Genomic DNA, 18,826 nt, shown 5'->3' with positions numbered 1-18,826 from the left:
ACAGAGCAGGATGGCGGAAGCATGGGGAGGATGGGGGAAGCACAGAGGAGGATGGGGGAAGCACGGAGGAGGATGGGGGAAGCACGGGGAGCATGGAGCAGGATGGGGGAGCACGGAGGAGCACAGAGGGGAATGGGGGAACACAGAGGAGGATGAAGGAAGCACAGAGGAGCATGGAGGAGGATGGGGGGAGCACAGAGGAGGAGGATGGGGGGAGCACAGAGGAGGATGAGGGGAGCACTGAGGAGCATGGACAAGGACGGGGGGCACTGAGGAGCATGGAGGAGGATGGGGAGAACAGAGGAGAATCGGGGAGCACTGGGGAGCATGGAGGACGATGGGGGAGCACAGAGGAGGATGGGGGAGCACTGAGGAGTATGAAGGAGGACGGGGGAGAACTGCGGAGGACAGAGGAGGACAGGGAGCTGAGCCATACATAGAAGGATGGGATGGGGGAGCTGAGTCATGCATACTGGGAGGGGGGAGAGCCACACAGAGCAGGACAGGGATGAGGGGTCAATGTACACCTGGCTTATACTCGAGTCACTAAGCTTACCCTGTTTTCCGTGGCAAAATTAGGGGTCTCGGCTTATACTAGGGTCGGCTTATACTCAAGTATATACGGTAATTAGTAAATTGAGTCCACCTGTGCTTAATTTATTCTCACTATAATTACAGTTGTTCAGTAAAGGCTGCAGAGGTTTGTTTGAGAATATTAGAGATCAAACAGCATCATGACAACAAAGGGACATGCCAAGCAGGTCAGGGATAAAATTGTGAAAAACAGTAAGTAAGGGTTATGTGTGGTAGATTGGCTCACTTGGCTTCACGTATAGGTAGACTCAGGAACACTCTTTTTAAAGCTTCCACTGGTTTATTATAAAGTACTGCATAAGCCAGTGAAAAGTTAGCAAAACAAACTCAGCTTTCCTAACCTAACAAGAAAGCAAAAATGTATAGCACAGGTCTTGTTGCTACGGTAGTATGCCCACTTTAGGAACAAACAACTTCAGCCACCAAACAGGAAAATCTATACAGAGCATCTACGTTACATTCAGCTTCCTAGGCCTGTGTTCCACATGAAAGTTGAAATCTGTAGCCCTGAGTTTCAACTTTTGGAAAGCCATCTCTGCTTAATGAGGCCATTAGGGCATAAACATATTGATGCCCTTAAGAAGGCCTGTCAGGTTTGCTGCTATCTTGGTGAAATTCGAGATAAACCGCAGATAGTATCCCACAATTCCCAAAAATGCATGAATCTGTTTCTTGGAGACCAATTGCGGACAATATTGGATTGCCTCTTACCTTAATTCACTTAAGGCTTTATTCCTCCTTTTCTAATGATGTAGCGCAAGAGTTTTACCTTCTCTTTACCCATGGAACACGTCTTTGAGTTCATGGTAAACTCCACTCTCCTCAGTGCATCCACCATGGTCTGGACCTTCAGCAGATGATTTTATCAATCCGGGCTGAATATCACAATATCATCAAGGTAAGCTGCAGCATACTTTTTATGAGGGGCTAAGATCTGGTCCATGACCCTCTAGAAGGTCGCTGGGGCTCCTTGCAGCCTGAACTGAATTGTGGTATATCGTAAGCAAGTTTCAGGTCTGAAAAGGCCAACTACTCATAAGCACATTGAGAGAGAAGGATTAACCAGTAACCTCTCATTAGGTCCAGAGACGTGATTAGTGTTGAGCATTCCGATACTGCAAATATCGGGTATCGGCCAATATTCACTGTATCGGAATTCCGATACCGAGTACCGATATTTTTTCAATATCGATTACCGGAATCGGAAGTTCCGATAATGCAATGAGCCACTGTTGTGGCTGTGATTGGCTGGTGAAATGATGTCATCATGATGCGTGGTCTGTGCGCATCATGATGCGCGGTCTGTGCTGACTGCGGGGGGTCTGTACGGACCTGCTGGGGGTCTGTGCCGGCTGCCGGGGGTCTGTACGGGCTGCCGGGGGTCTGTACGGGCCTGCCGGGGGCCTGTGCCGGCTGCCGGGGGTCTGTACGGGCCTGCCGGGGGTCTGTGCTGGCTGTCGGGGGTCTGTATGGGCCTGCCGGGGGCCTGTGCCGGCTGCCGGGGGTCTGTATGGGCCTGCCGGGGGCCTGTGCCGGCTGCCGGGGGTCTGTACGTGCCTGACGGGGGCCTGTGCCAGCTGCCGGGGGTCTGTACGGGCCTGCCGGGGGTCTGTGCGGGCCTGCCGGGGGTCTTGTGCGTGTGCAGGCATGCCTGTTACAATGACAGTGATTGACACATTAGCCAATGATGGGACAGTAGTAGTCCCATCATCCGGCTAATGTGTTGAATGTAAAAAAAAATAATACTACATACATACTACATATATAAAACATTCATACAACATACATACATCATACATACTACATACATACTACATATATACTACATTCATACAACATACATACATACTACATATATACTACATTCATACAACATACATAGATACTACATACATATATACTACATTCATACAACATACATACTACATACATATGTTGACTCATATTCAGTCTGTGATCTATTAGTATACCCAAGTCTTTTTCACATGTGCTGTCACTTAGCCCTATTCCTCCCATTCTATATATGCTTTTTTCATTTTTATTGCCCAGATGTAGTACTTTGCATTTCTCCCTGTTAAAAACCATTCTGTTAGTTGCTGCCCACTTCTCCAGTTTATTTAAATCTTTTTGAATCCTCTCTCTCTCTTCTCTAGTATTAGCTATCCCTCCTAGCTTTGTGTCATCAGCAAATTTAATCAGTTTACCCTCAATTCCTTCATCTAAATCGTTGATAAAGATGTTGAACAATACAGGGCCCAGGACAGAGCCCTGTGGTACCCCACTTGAGACATTCTTCCAACTGGATGTGCAGCCATTTACGACCACTCTTTGGGTCCGATCACTAAGCCAGTTATGAATCCACCTAACAGTTGCCTTGTCCATTCCATACTTAGTCATTTTTTCAATAAGGATTGTATGAGAGACTTTGTCAAATGCTTTGCTGAAGTCAAGATATACTATATCTACAGCATTTCCTTGATCCACCCAATCAGTGATACCGTCATAGAAGGAAATTAAGTTAGTCTGACATGACTTATTAGTTACAAACCCATGCTGACTCTGTTTAATCACTTCATTCTTATCCAGGTATTGACATACATGTTGTTTAATAATTTGTTCAAAGATCTTTCCTGGTATAGAAGTCAGACTCACCGGCCTATAGTTGCCTGGGTCCACCTTCTTCCCCTTTTTGAAGATAGGAACAACATTTGCTCTTCTCCAGTCTTCTGGCACTTCTCCTGTTCTCCAAGAATTTTCAAAGATTATGGAGAGGGGTTCAAAAATTTCTTCTGCTATCTCCTTCAGTACTCTGGGGTGTAATTCATCTGGACCTGGAGACTTGAATTCACTTAGGTTAGCTAAGTGTTTCCTCACTATCTTTCTGTTTATAGATATCCTGGATTCTTCTATTCCCTTAATAGGACAGTGAATAACAGTTGATGTTACATTTCCTTTCTGAGAGAAAACAGATGCAAAATAGGAATTTAAAAGTTCAGACTTCTCAACATCCTGTCTTACCATTTCTTCATTTTCATCCTGTAAAAATCCTATAGCATCTTTGACTTTTCTTTTACTTTTGACATATCCCCAAAATCCTTTATTATTGCTTTTGACATCTCTTGCAAGCCTCAATTCATTTTCAGCTTTAGATAATCTGATTTGTGCCCTGCAGGTTCTGCAGACTGCATTATATTCTTCTTTTGATATGCCTCCCTCTTTCCATTTTATAAACATTTTTTTCTTCCTTTTTAGCATGTGCTTAAGTTCTGTGTTCATCCATCCTGGTTTCCTTAAATGCTTCCTATTCTTCCCTCTTTTCGGAATTGTTAACAACTGTGCTTTGAGAATTTCATTTTTCAAGATTTCCCATCCCTCCTGGACATTTTTGTCTTTTAGGATATCCAGCCATTGGATCCCTCCAATTCTCTTTCTGAATCCCTTAAAATCTGCCTTTCTGAAATCTAACCTTGACGTCTGAGTCTTCACAGGTCTTCCGCCTCTAGTTATCCAAAATTCTAAAATAGCATGGTCGCTACCTCCTAGGGTCCCAGCCACTTTTACCTCCTCAACCATTTCCTCCCTGTTTATAAGGATTAGATCCAAGGTAGCAGTTCCCCTTGTTTTCTCCCTTACCTTTTGGAAGATAAAGTTGTCAGCAAGAGAGGATAAGAATTTCCTTGACCTGTTAGTTTTGCCTGAGAGAGATTCCCAACAAATGTCTGGATAGTTGAAATCTCCCATGACAACTATATCATATTTTTTGGAGAACTTGGCCATTTGATGCATAAAGAGTTCATCCATATCTTTAGCTTGCACAGGCGGCCTGTAGTAAATGCCTACAATGGTGTCCTTTCCATTGTTGTGTCCTTGTATTCTTACCCAAACAGTTTCCACAGAACTCCCAGTCTCTGAAGCTTCAATCTCTGTGCAGATATACGTGTTTCTAACATACAATGCGACACCCCCTCCTCGTTTATCAAGTCTGTTTCTTGCAAATAAGTTGTATCCTTCTAGTCTTGTATTCCAATCATGTGTATTGTCCCACCAAGTTTCAGTGATTCCAATGACATCATATTTCTTTTCCTGTGTTAGTAGTTCCAATTCACCTTGTTTGTTGCCCATGCTTTGTGCATTAGTATAGAAACATTTTAGTTTGTGATTGGTTTCTCTTTCTCCAATATTTTTATTAATTAGATTCTTTCGTCTTTGTTCTTCCTTTCCACTTCTAATAGCAGAGTTCTCAATAGCATTTGTCAGGTGTATGGCTTTTTCTGGTCTTTTGCTTCCCTTCCCATGTTGTTCTAGTTTAAAGCTCTCCTTAGAAGTGTAGCAAGGCGACTTCCAAATACATGCTTTCCAGTCTTTGTAAGGTGCACCCCATCTCTAGCAAGTAGTCCATCGTATAAGTAGTTCACTCTGTGATCCAGAAATCCAAATCGTTGCTGACGGCACCATCGACGTAGCCAGTTGTTCACCTGCAGAATCTTATTCCACCTCCTTGTTCCATGGCCATCCACTGGGAGGATGGAAGAGAAGACCACCTGCGCTCCCAGTTCTTTCACTTTCTTGCCTAAGTCTTCAAAGTCTCTGCAGATGGTTTCCAGGTCGTTTCTTGCGGTGTCATTTGTCCCCACATGTAGTAGCAGGAATGGGTAGTCATCTGTAGGTCTGAAGAGTCCTGCTATCCTGTCAGACACATCTTTAATTTTTGCACCTGGAAGACAGCACATTTCTCTTGAAGTTATATCCGGTCTGCAGATAGCGGCCTCTGTTCCTCTCAACAGGGAATCCCCCATGACCACCACTCTCCGTTTCTTCTTCACAACATTTTTCTTTCTCCATCCAGGAGGACTCTGAAGACGTACAAGGTTGCTGTTTGTTGGCAAAGTCTTATCCTGATGTATTCCTTCATCGTTTTCCTGCGTGAGAGCCTGGTACTGGTTTCTGAGCAGTATGGGTGCTGACTGCCTCCTGATCCTCCTGCTTCTCTGGGTCACATGTCTCCATTCCTCTGTTTCTTCAGGTGCACTTCGAATTTCTTCTCTTTCTGTAACATGAAGAGATAATTCTGCTCTGTCCAAGAACTCTTCACCTTCCTTAATGATCTTCAACGTAGCTAACCTCTCTTCGAGATTTTGCAACTTTTCCTCCAACAGGGACACAAGCTTGCATTTGTGGCATGTGAAGTTTGGCTTTTCCACTGGTAAATCTGTGAACATGTAGCAAGAAATGCAGCTCACCAAATGGCTCCTGGCCTCTTCCATCTTGAGATTTCTTAAAAATGATGAAAGATGAGCCAAAATGTCGGCGCGCGGTTTTTCCGATTTCCTCTTTTCAGCTGCAACGGCCAAAACCCAGTGATCGTTGAACTCGCGGAGACTCTTCACTTATCCCAGTAGGCACTGGGAATATGCAAATGATCTCCTCAAGACTCTTCCACTGGAGCAAGTTCAGAAAAGAGCGACCAGAATGGTGACCGGTCTGCAAACCCTGTCTTATGAGGAAAGGTTGCAGGATTTGGGAATGTTTAGTTTGCAAAAGAGAAGACTGAGAGGAGACTTAATAGCTGTCTACAAATATCTAAAGGGCTGTCACATTGTAGAAGGATCAACTTTATTCTCATTTGCACAAGGAAAGACTAGAAGCAATGGGATGAAACTGAATGGGAGGAGACACAGATTAGATATTAGAAAAAACTTTTTGACAGTTAGAGTGATCAATGAGTGGAACAGGCTGCCACGAGAAGTGGTGAGTTCTCCTTCAATGGAAGTCTTCAAACAGAGGCTGGACAGACATCTGACTGGGATGATTTAGCGAATCCTGCTTTGAGCAGGGGGTTGGACCAGATGGCCCAGGAGGTCCCTTCCAACTCTACGATTCTATGATTCTATATATACTACATTCATACAACATACATACATACTACATACATATATACTACATTCATACAACATACATACATACTACATACTTATGACATACATACAACATACATACAACATGCTACAGACATACAACATACATACTACATACATACTACATACAACATACATACTACATACAATACATTCATACATTACATACATACTACATATATACTACATTCATACAACATACATACATAGTACATACTACATACATACTACATACAACATGCTGCAGATATACAACAAACATACATACTACATACATACTACATACATTCATACAACATACATACATACTACATACTACATACATACAACATACATACATACTACATTCATACAACATACATACATAATACATACATATATACTACATTCATACAACATACATACATACATACTACATACATATATACTACATTCATACAACATACATACATACTACATACTTACTACATACATACAACATACATACTACATATGTAGTATGTATGTATGTTGTATGAATTTTGTATATATGTAGTATGTATGTATGTATGCTGTATGAATGTAGTATATATGTAGCATGTATGTATATTGTATGAATGTAGTATATATGAAGTATGAATGTAGTATGTAGTATGTATGTATGCTGTATGAATGTAGTATATATGAAGTATGTATGTAGTATGTAGTATGTTGTATATATGTAGTATGTATGTATGTATGTTGTTTGAATGTAGTATATATGTAGCATGTATGTAGTATGTATGTATGCTGTTTGAATGTAGTATATATGAGGTATGTATGTAGTATGTAGTATGTATGTATGTTGTATGAATTTTGTATATATGTAGTATGTATGTAGTATGTATGTATGTTGTATGAATGTAGTATATATGTAGTATGTATGTATGCTGTATGAATGTAGTATATATGAAGTATGTATGTAGTATTTATGTATATTGTATGAATGCTGTATATATGTAGTATGTATGTAGTATGTACGTATGTTGTATGAATGCTGTATATATGTTGTATGTATGTAGTATGTATTTTTTTCTTTTTTTTTTACATTCAACACATTAGCCGGATGATGGGACTACTACTGCACAGACCCCCGGCAGGCCCGCACAGACCCCCGGCAGCCGGCACAGACCCCCGGCAGTCCGCACAGACCCCCGGCAGCCGGCACAGACCCCCGGCAGGCCCGCAAAGACCCCCGGCAGTCCGCACAGACCCCCGACAGGCCCGTACAGACACCCGACAGGCCCGTACAGACCCCGGCAAGCCTGCACAGACCCCGCCCGCACACATAGACATGCACAGTGTCTGCCCACGCACCGCCCACACTCTTCCCCCCTCCCAAACAGACTGTGCAAGTACAGAAAGGGTTTTTTTTAATTCCGATATTTCTGTCCCATTGACTTGAATGGGACTTCCGGTATTGGAATCGGCGATACCCGATACTTTTTGGGTATCGGCCGATCCAATTCGATCAGATATTTCTCAATATTGGACGGTATAGCTCAACACTAGTCATGATGTATCTGTCTGAACCTAACTTCTATATGAGAGCATCGACGTGATGCCTTGGATACTCATCACATTTAGACACCACATTTAGTTTCCTGTGGATGTTGCACAAATGCCACTCTCCACCAGGCTTCCGCACAAGGACAGTAGTGCTGGACTTGCCACTCTTTGACTCCTTGATGACACCCAGGCTAATAATTTTCTTCCCCTCCTTCGAATTCATCTTCGGCTTCGGGGATTCTATATGGCTTTTGGTTCAGCCGCACATGTTGTTCTATCAGGATTCAATGTTCAACAACCTGCAAACATCCTGGCAACTCCAAAAGTGGGTTTGGTTCCACTGAAGCACTTCTTGGCACATGACTGATTAACCCCTTCCAGCACTTTGGTGTGCTGGATCATTTGCTAGATTGTTATCACTGAAGCAAATACACTTAGTTAAACATACATGCCCTTGAGTACTTTGTCACCGACTTTGTCACATAGGTTTTAAAAAACCTCTGAAAATCTTATGGAGCACTGTTCAAACTGTCATTCAAAAATGAAAGACATATGGCACAACTGCAAACCAACCAAGACATTTCTGTCCAACTAAACTGACATACCAAGCAAGGAGAACACTAACTAGAGAAACAGCCAAGAGTCACTCTAGAGGAACTGCAGAGATCCACACCTCAGCTGGGAGAATCTGTCAACAGGTCAACTATTAGTCATATACTCCACCAATCTGGCATTTATGGAAGATTGGCAAAAAGAAAGCCATGTTTGAAAGCAAGCCATATAAAGACCCATTTGCAGTTTTCAAAAATCCATGTAGGGGACAAAGCTAACATGTGCAAGAAGGTCTTCTGGTCAGATGAGATGAAAGAAGAATTTTAGTGGCTAAGTGCAAAATGCTATGTGTGGAGGAAAACTAACACTGCACATCATCCTTTAAGCACCATTCCCACCATCAGACAATGTGGTGGCAACTTCATGCTGTGGGGATGCTTTTCTTCAACAGGAACCGGGAATCTTATCAAAGTTGATAGGAAAATGGATGGAGCTAAATAAATTGCAATCATACAGGAAAACTTGTAAGAGACTGCAAAATACTTGAGACTGGGACGTAGGTTCACCTTCCAGCAAGAAAACAATGTAAAACATACTGCCAGAGTTATATTGGAATCATTTACATCAAAGTATATTCATGTTCTTGAATGTCCCAGTCAAAGTCTAGACATAAATCTCATTGAGAATATGTGTCTGAGCAAAGGGAAGGGGGGCATAGAAGCTATCTCTGACTACAAATCTTTGCTAAACCTGCAAATCATATCAGTTACAATGACGGAATGAATTAGGCTGACAAATCATCACTTTCATTCTTTGTATATTACAAAGTTTTATAATTTTACATAGGCTCATCAATAAGGTTTAGATAATCTTTAGCTAATTGTTATACAAAACTTCTATTAACTATTCTCAGAACATTTCTATTTTTGGTAAAACTTACCAGTCATGTTTATTGAGGTACATTTAGAAAGCTCCTGATCTTGCAAAGGGATCCCAGGAATCAACTGTGCACGGTTATTATGAGCTAGTGAAATACTGATTTGTGGAACCAATGAGGAGGTCAAGCCAATATTGTTGAAATTTGAGTGATCTATAGGAATAAGAAAATTATTAAAATGTTATAAGATTTAAAATGCACTTTTTAAATTAATCTTACTATACCATATTTGTTTCTTAGGTTCCTTGAATGCATTAAATAATAAGCCTAGAGATGTATCTAAAAAAGTAAAACAAGTTTAGTGGTAAAAGGGTCACAATAATATTTCCTTAGTTCAACACATTGAAAACAATGTGATTTTTTTTTGTTTTTGCAATTTTGTTGTACTCCAATTCTTCCAATAGCAATAACTAGCCATAGTCTGTCTTTTGACAAGATTTAGTTTTGCATGACACCATTCATTTTACAGTACTAGAAATTGGAAACAAAATTCCAAGGGAGGTGAAATTGTCAAATAAAATACAATCCTGACATTTTTTTTTAAGTTTTATTTTTATAGCAATTATTGTGTGGTAAAAATGATCTGGTATTATGATTCACCGCATTAATTCAATTACGGCAATACTAAATTTGTCTTTTTATTATTTAATAGATGATAAAAAAAATTGGGATTTGCAAAAAATATAAAAATGTATGTTTGTGTTGCCATTTACAGAGAATAGTAACTTTTTCCATTGATGTACTTGTGTGAGGACTTGATTTTGTGGTGAGCTGACATTTTTACTGGTACTATTTTGGGATAGGTACAACATTTTTGTAACGAATGGAAGCGGAGGCAGATATGGTGGAGTTCACATTCGTTTTTTATTTTTAAAGTGGAACCTCGGGACCACGGTCCGGGGGGCTCCAAAGGGGGCGTAACTAGTGAGCCCCGGGTACCTGTAGTAAAGTCCCTCAGACAGGACCAGAATGGAATACCCGGGGGACACAGGTGCCACCTCCAGTTAGACACCGGACACGTGGCAGCTGTCCCAGCGGGACCAAAAGGAATAACAGAAATAATAGCAGAGTCCGTAATGAAGCAGGCCCTGGATCCAGATAGTTGGCAGATAAAGAGCAAAAAACAAAATAAACAATCACATAGTCGATATTATATGCAAAAATAAAAAATCATTTTATTAGTGAATACAATTACAGGTAAAGGTAACGAACACCAGATGTGTTAGCTGCTCAAACAACGGGACGCCAGAGTGGTGACTGAAAAACCCCACAAAATATAGCAAAATATTTAATGGTAAATGCCAAGATAACTTAATACATATTCCCCCTGGAGCGAATCCCCAAAAATAGATTAATATGGCATAAAGTCACTTAAGTTATTGCCCAAGATATACATAGGAATATGATTTAGAAATCTCTTACTACCACCAGCATAAACATGTTCCTATATACACTCACTGGCCACTTTATTAGGTACACCATGCTAGTAACGGGTTGGACCCCCTTTTGCCTTCAGAACTGCCTCAATTCTTCGTGGCAGAGATTCAACAAGGTGCTGGAAGCATTCCTCAGAGATTTTGGACCATATTGACATGATGGCATCACACAGTTGGCGCAGATTTGTCGGCTGCACATCCCTGATGCGAATCTCCCGTTCCACCACATCCCAAAGATGCTCTATTGGACTGAGATCTGGTGACTGAGGAGGCCATTTGAGTACAGTGAACTCATTGTCATGTTCAAGAAACCAATCTGAGATGATTCGAGCTTTATGACATGGCGCATTATCCTGCTGAAAGTAGCCATCAGATGCCTGTTCTTAGCTGAGAGGAGTGGTACCCAGTGTGGTCTTCTGCTGCTGTAGCCCATCTGCCTCAAAGTTCGACGCACTGTGCGTTCAGAGATGCTCTTCTGCCTACCTTGGTTGTAACGGGTGGCAATTTGAGTCACTGTTGCCTTTCTATCAGCTCGAACCAGTATGCCCATTCTCCTCTGACCTCTGGCATCAACAAGGCATTTCCGGCCACAGAACTGCCGCTCACTGGATTTTTTTTCTTTTTCGGACCATTCTCTGTAAACCCTAGAGATGGTTGTGCGTGAAAATCCCAGTAGATCAGCAGTTTCTGAAATACTCAGACCAGCCCTTCTGGCACCAACAATCATGCCACGTTCAAAGGCACTCAAATCACCTTTCTTCCCCATACTGATGCTCGGTTTGAACTGCAGGAGATTGTCTTGACCATGTCTACATGCCTAAATGCACTGAGTTGCCGCCATGTGATTGGCTGATTAGAAATTAAGTCTTAACACACAGTTGGACAGGTGTACCTAATAAAGTGGCCAGTGAGTGTATATAGACTCAATAGAAAAATGCACATACCAGTAAATCTCACACTAGTTAACCGGGAGGCCCAGAGGAGCAATGAGGGCTTGATCAGCACACAGGCGTCACCCCAACGAGTGTTTCAGCAAAGCCTTTGTCAGGGGGCATACTGTGCAGTATAGTGAAGGGTTTAAAAAGGGAGCCGGAACCAATCGGACTCAAACCAGAAGTGCTTCGATGAATTAGCATGTTGCCAGGGCAACATCCACAGCCGGCGCTCTCACAGCATCAACCTGGAATATGCCAGGAATTTCCACACGGCAATCTCATACCGGGGGCACAGGATAAAGACAGCACGGAGTGGAGCCCGATAAATGACATAATATGTGACGCCAGACAACCGTATCGGACGCATGCGCATTCGAGATCACCCCCATGAAAGGCTGCATCCACATCAGGGGAGGGAGGAGCAGAGCCACAGGTCATGTGACACGGTAACATACCCGCCCTTAGAGACGCCGAGAACAGTCAGACATGAGGGACAAGAAGTACATGCGTACCAGGCTACCGGTACAAAGTCCATAATGGCAACAAAAATGCACATATATATGAACATAGAAGCCACAATATTAAGCTGAGTATTAAGGCTAAAAAAAGGCAGTATCTAGAGCACAGATGAACCAAGTAGCATAGACACAGAATTAACTGTAGCATATATATAAGTAAATATAGCTGGCCTTAGTAACATCATATGAGCCGCAACAATTCATAAAAAATAATAATAATGCAATACATATAGAGGCTTTATATCTACACATATACTGTATATAGAATGTTAATAAGTATAGATGATTCTAAAACAGCCAATTACCAGCAGTATGACTAGTCACATATAATGCAAATGTAATATAAAGCATTGACAATCAACCAATATAACATTTATTAATTATACACATACAGTGGGGAAAAAAAGTATTTAGTCAGTCAGCAATAGTGCAAGTTCCACCACTTAAAAAGATGAGAGGCGTCTGTAATTTACATCATAGGTAGACCTCAACTATGGGAGACAAACTGAGAAAAAAAATTCCAGAAAATCACATTGTCTGTTTTTTTTTCATTTTATTTGCATATTATGGTGGAAAATAAGTATTTGGTCAGAAACAAGCAATCAAGATTTCTGGCTCTCACAGACCTGTAACTTCTTCTTTAAGAGTCTCCTCTTTCCTCCACTCATTACCTGTAGTAATGGCACCTGTTTAAACTTGTTATCAGTATAAAAAGACACCTGTGCACACCCTCAAACAGTCTGACTCCAAACTCCACTATGGTGAAGACCAAAGAGCTGTCAAAGGACACCAGAAACAAAATTGTAGCCCTGCACCAGGCTGGGAAGACTGAATCTGCAATAGCCAACCAGCTTGGAGTGAAGAAATCAACTGTGGGAGCAATAATTAGAAAATGGAAGACATACAAGACCACTGATAATCTCCCTCGATCTGGTGCTCCACGCAAAATCCCACCCCGTGGGGTCAGAATGATCACAAGAACGATGAGCAAAAATCCCAGAACCACGCGGGGGGACCTAGTGAATGAACTGCAGAGAGCTGGGACCAATGTAACAAGGCCTACCATAAGTAACACACTACGCCACCATGGACTCAGATCCTGCAGTGCCAGACGTGTCCCACTGCTTAAGCCTGTACATGTCCGAGCCCGTCTGAAGTTTGCTAGAGAGCATTTGGATGATCCAGAGGAGTTTTGGGAGAATGTCCTATGGTCTGATGAAACCAAACTGGAACTGTTTGGTAGAAACACAACTTGTCGTGTTTGGAGGAAAAAGAATACTGAGTTGCATCCATCAAACACCATACCTACTGTAAAGCATGGTGGTGGAAACATCATGCTTTGGGGCTGTTTCTCTGCAAAGGGGCCGGGACGACTGATCCGGGTACATGAAAGAATGAATGGGGCCATGTATCGTGAGATTTTGAGTGCAAACCTCCTTCCATCAGCAAGGGCATTGAAGATGAAACGTGGCTGGGTCTTTCAACATGACAATGATCCAAAGCACACCGCCAGGGCAACGAAGGAGTGGCTTCGTAAGAAGCATTTCAAGGTCCTGGAGTGGCCTAGCCAGTCTCCAGATCTCAACCCTATAGAAAACCTTTGGAGGGAGTTGAAAGTCTGTGTTGCCAAGCGAAAAGCCAAAAACATCACTGCTCTAGAGGAGATCTGCATGGAGGAATGGGCCAACATACCAACAACAGTGTGTGGCAACCTTGTGAAGACTTACAGAAAACGTTTGACCTCTGTCATTGCCAACAAAGGATATATCACAAAGTATTGAGCTGAAATTTTGTTTCTGACCAAATACTTATTTTCCACCATAATATGCAAATAAAATGAAAAAAAAACAGACAATGTGATTTTCTGGATTTTTTTTTCTCAGTTTGTCTCCCATAGTTGAGGTCTACCTATGATGTAAATTACAGACGCCTCTCATCTTTTTAAGTGGTGGAACTTGCACTATTGCTGACTGACTAAATACTTTTTTTCCCCACTGTAACTAGCATATATCATAACAAGAATATATAAATGACGCAAAGGCAATTAGTCTTCATAGAACTCATCATTCGAAGAATGTAGACCGGAATAGAGGCCGAAAGAGAACTGGTGACCCTAAAGTGTGAAACAGATATATTAAAATCATTAAAAAATAAAAATTAAAAACAAAAGCTGACATAGACACAGATGGAATTTGACTCAAAACAGCCGTACAGAGTCACAAAAATGGAACAAAACTAATCTGCTTGTTCAATCCCTTAGGATGTAAGGTATTCAAGGTCCAGTTCCAACAGGACTCTAGCTGGGCCAATCTCTGCGACATCTGAACCAAACTTCTATAACCTAACTTCAGCCAGAAGTGCCACGGGATGGTTTTAAGGGTGGATGCATCCTTGTGGTCAATGGCCACCATAATCCCCAAAACATGTTTCCTAACACATACTTTAAAAGGACGTGTGGTTAAACCGATATATATAAGTCCACAGGGACATGTGGCAAAATACACAACATTATGAGTATTGCAGGTAATGTGTTTCTCAATCTTATATATTTTTGATTTATCGGCATTATGAAAGGTATTACATCTTTCTATGTTCGGGCAGGCAACACATCGACCACAAGGGGTGCATCCACCCCTAAGGACACCAGTGTCTAAAAACATTGGCTTAGGATTACCTATATAGTGACTTCTTACCAAGAGGTTACGCAAGTTCTTGGCACGCCTAGTGGAAATGGCTGGTCTCTCAGTGATGTATTTAGAAAGAACCAGATCGGCCCTAAGAATGGGCCATGATTTTGTCAAAACTTGTCTTACACGAGCAGATTGAGCATGGTAATCTGTGACAAACCTCACTTTGTCGTCTATCTGTCTGGTCTCTGATTTACATAATAGATCATGACGTGAGGAATGTTTTTCGCGGTTATAAGCACGTTTCACCATACGGTGACTATAACCACTTTGATAAAATCTCTGCTTGAGATCCTCTGACCTGAATCTCAAAATCTATGTCCGTGGAACAAATTCTACGGAGGCGAAGAAATTGTCCTAGGTACGGACTGAATCACGTGTCTCGGATACGCAGAGGAGGCGTGCAGCAATGTATTTGTTGATGTCGATTTTCTGAAGATGTCAGTTTGTATGACATCCATATCATCCCGCTTAAGGGTAACATCCAAAAATTTGACACTATCTGCGTCATATTGGTAGGTAATGCGTATGTTTTGATCATTATCATTCAAAGATTGCATAAATTCCTGCAGAAGATGAACAGGACCCTGCCGGATCAGGAAAATATCATCAATGTACCGTGTCCAGAAAAGGACGCGGTCCATCGACGAGGTCTGATCTGACAGGGAGAGGGCCTTCTCCCACAGCCCCAGGAACAAATTAACATAGGCGGGCGCAAAGGAGGCCCCCATAGCTGTGCCCTGGAGCTGTAGGTAGAAGGACCCCTTAAAGATGAAAAAATTGTGCGTTAGAGTAAACTCCAACATCTCCATTACAAGATTCTGGAAGGTACTAGGGAGACTAGACATACTCAGATAATATTTGATAGCTTTAAGGCCATCAGAATGCCTGATGCTAGTGTACAGTGACTCTATGTCCGCCACTACCATCATGGCTTCTTGGTCAATATGTAAATCATCCACTAGTCTGAGAAACGTCCCCGTATCCTCCAAGAAAGAAGGAAGGCTTTCGACAAAAGGTTGTAGAATCGAGTCAATCCATCGCTTGACATGCTCCAAGAAATTCCCCGCTCCTGAAATAATAGGTCGTCCTGGTGGACATTCACTGTTTTCTCATAGTTGGTAGATAGCTGGCTCCAGTAACCTTGTCACAGTCCTCGGACTCGGATGGCTGTTGGCTGAACGGGATGGCATTTGCACAGATGATTGCTGAGATAGCCAGGGTTATCAGGATACAGATATTCTGTGGAGACAGATGGCATAAGAGAAGGCACAGAGACTGCAAACACAGCGCAGACAGATTAGCAACAGAACCGGATGTAGCAATGATTGATACTTGTTGCTCCGGCGCTCTCCCTATGGAGGAGAGGCCAGAAATAGCAGCCAGTGTGCTGCCATTGGATAATTACCCATGTTAAAAAATGCACGCTGTCCCTTTAAGAAGCTGAGACAGAGGCTGGACAGACATCTGACTGGGATGATTTAGCGAATCCTACTTTGAGCAGGGGGTTGGACCAGATGGCCTAGGAGGTCCCTTCCAACTCTACGATTCTATGATTCTATGATTCTAAGCCAGGGGAGCGCACACGCGTGCCCTAATGGCTTTAGCTGAAGACCTGCCGACGGGATGCCAGGAGGTTGGGAAAGGGGAGAGAACTGAACGCCGGGAAGCAGCAGGGACACACAGGGAGCCGGCTGCTGCACAGGGACAGCGTGCAAAGCATGAGGTGAGTGCCCTGAATGGGGGGCAGTGGCAGACCGGGGCGCAGAGCCAGGACAGGGACCTGGTGTAACAATTTTGATCACTTCATGTTGAATTTATTGCAGAGTTGGGGGTGACTGAAAACTAGCGTCACTTTATGAGTTAATAACTCTGGAATGCTTCAATCTACCCCAACGGTTATGAGATTGTTTTTCATGTCACAATGTACTTCATATTAGTGGTAAATTTTGGTTGATATAATTTATGTTTACTTATATAATTATAGAAAATTTGTCAAAAATTTCTTAACTTTTTACATTTTATGCCATTAAAACAGATAGTCATACCACTCAAAATAATTATAAAAAAACCTTTACCACATGTCTACTTTACATCAGCATCTTTTTCAAAAACTTTTTTTAATTAGAAATATAAAGGGTTAAAAGTTTAACTGCAATTTTTAAATTTTCCACAACAAAATTTACAAAACCTATTTTATTAGGAACCATGTCAGAAAACGCCCAAAATTGACCCCATGATAAAAATTGCACTTAGAAAATGTGTTAATTCTTTATGTGCTTCACAGGAATTAAACTAATGTGGAAGCAAAAGATGAAAACTTTGTTCCACAATACAGTGATTTAACTTCAAATTTTTCATTTTTTACCAGAGAACCAGTCAAAAATAATATTTCAGTTTGTTGTGCAATTTATTTGTAGTACAACAATGACCCATATGTAGTCGGAATCTTCTGTTTGGGCACACGACTGGGCTCTGAAGCAAAGGCGCACTATTTGAATTTTGGAGCTCAATTTTGGCTGGAATAGATTGCTGATGAAGCCATGTCATATTTGAAGGGCCCTGACATGCCAAAACAGCAGAATATCCACAAAAGTGACTCCAATTTGGAAATAGCACTACTTGAGAAATTCATCAAGGAGTATGCTAAGCATAATGTCATGGTCACGCGTGTCTGGATGCAGCGAGTACTGCAAGGCAAACCCATGTGACGCACGTGACCCTCGATACACCGCCTCCAGTGGGGCAAATTTAAATAATAAACACGTGCAGCTGGATACACCGCCTCCAACTGGCGAATTTAAACAATAAGGGAAACCTGGGAAACATTAACAATGGTGGGCCCTGCGATAGGGAATAGGGAAGTGGAGACCTCCTGAGCTCCCCTGAGCCAGTGTCCCTGCACTCCTAACGTTCCCTATGCCGGTTCTGCACCGGGCGCGCAACAGGAACCTAAAAACCCTAGCTCTCCCTGACCTAAACCCTCACTAGGGAATTGGTCGGTGCGGAAACTAATCCCACCACTGCACTAAAACACACATGAGGAAAGATGACAAAACAGGGGAAACACCACTTAGGCTAGTTTCACACTTGCTTTTTTTTGCAGCGCGTTTTTCCCGCAAAAAAACGCATTGAAAAAACGCATACAAACGCATACAGATGCTGCGTTTTTTTCAAGCATTTTTATGAGCATGCATGAAAAAAACGCAGCGTTTTTATGCGTTTGTATGCGTTTTTAGTGCGTTTTTACCGCGTTTGCGTTTTTTTCCAACATTAGGTGGCCCCTCACACTAACCCAAACCATGACTTTACTAACCCTAACCCTAACCCTAACCCTGACCCTAACCCTAACCCTTAACCAAACCATACCCTGATCCTAACCCTGACCCTGACCCTAACCCTAACCCTAACCCTGACCCTGACCCTAACCCTAACCCTAACCCTGACCCTAACCCTAACCCTGACCCTAGCCCTGACCCTAACCCTAACCCTAACCCTGCCCCTAACCCTAACCCTAACCCTTAACCAAACCATACCCTGACCCTAACCCTGACCCTAACCCTAACCCTGACCCAAACCCTAACCCTGACCCTAACCCTAACCCTAACCCTGACCCTGACCCTAACCCTAACCCTAACCCTAACCCTGACCCTGACCCTAACCCTAACCCTGACCCTAACCCTAACCCTGACCCTAACCCTAACCCTGACCCTAACCCTAACCCT

This window comes from Dendrobates tinctorius, unplaced genomic scaffold, assembly GCF_039654945.1.
Source record: "Dendrobates tinctorius isolate UK_male_01 unplaced genomic scaffold, ASM3965494v1 ptg000094l, whole genome shotgun sequence".
NCBI lineage: Eukaryota > Metazoa > Chordata > Amphibia > Anura > Dendrobatidae > Dendrobates > Dendrobates tinctorius.
This window is presented reverse-complemented; position numbering follows the sequence as displayed.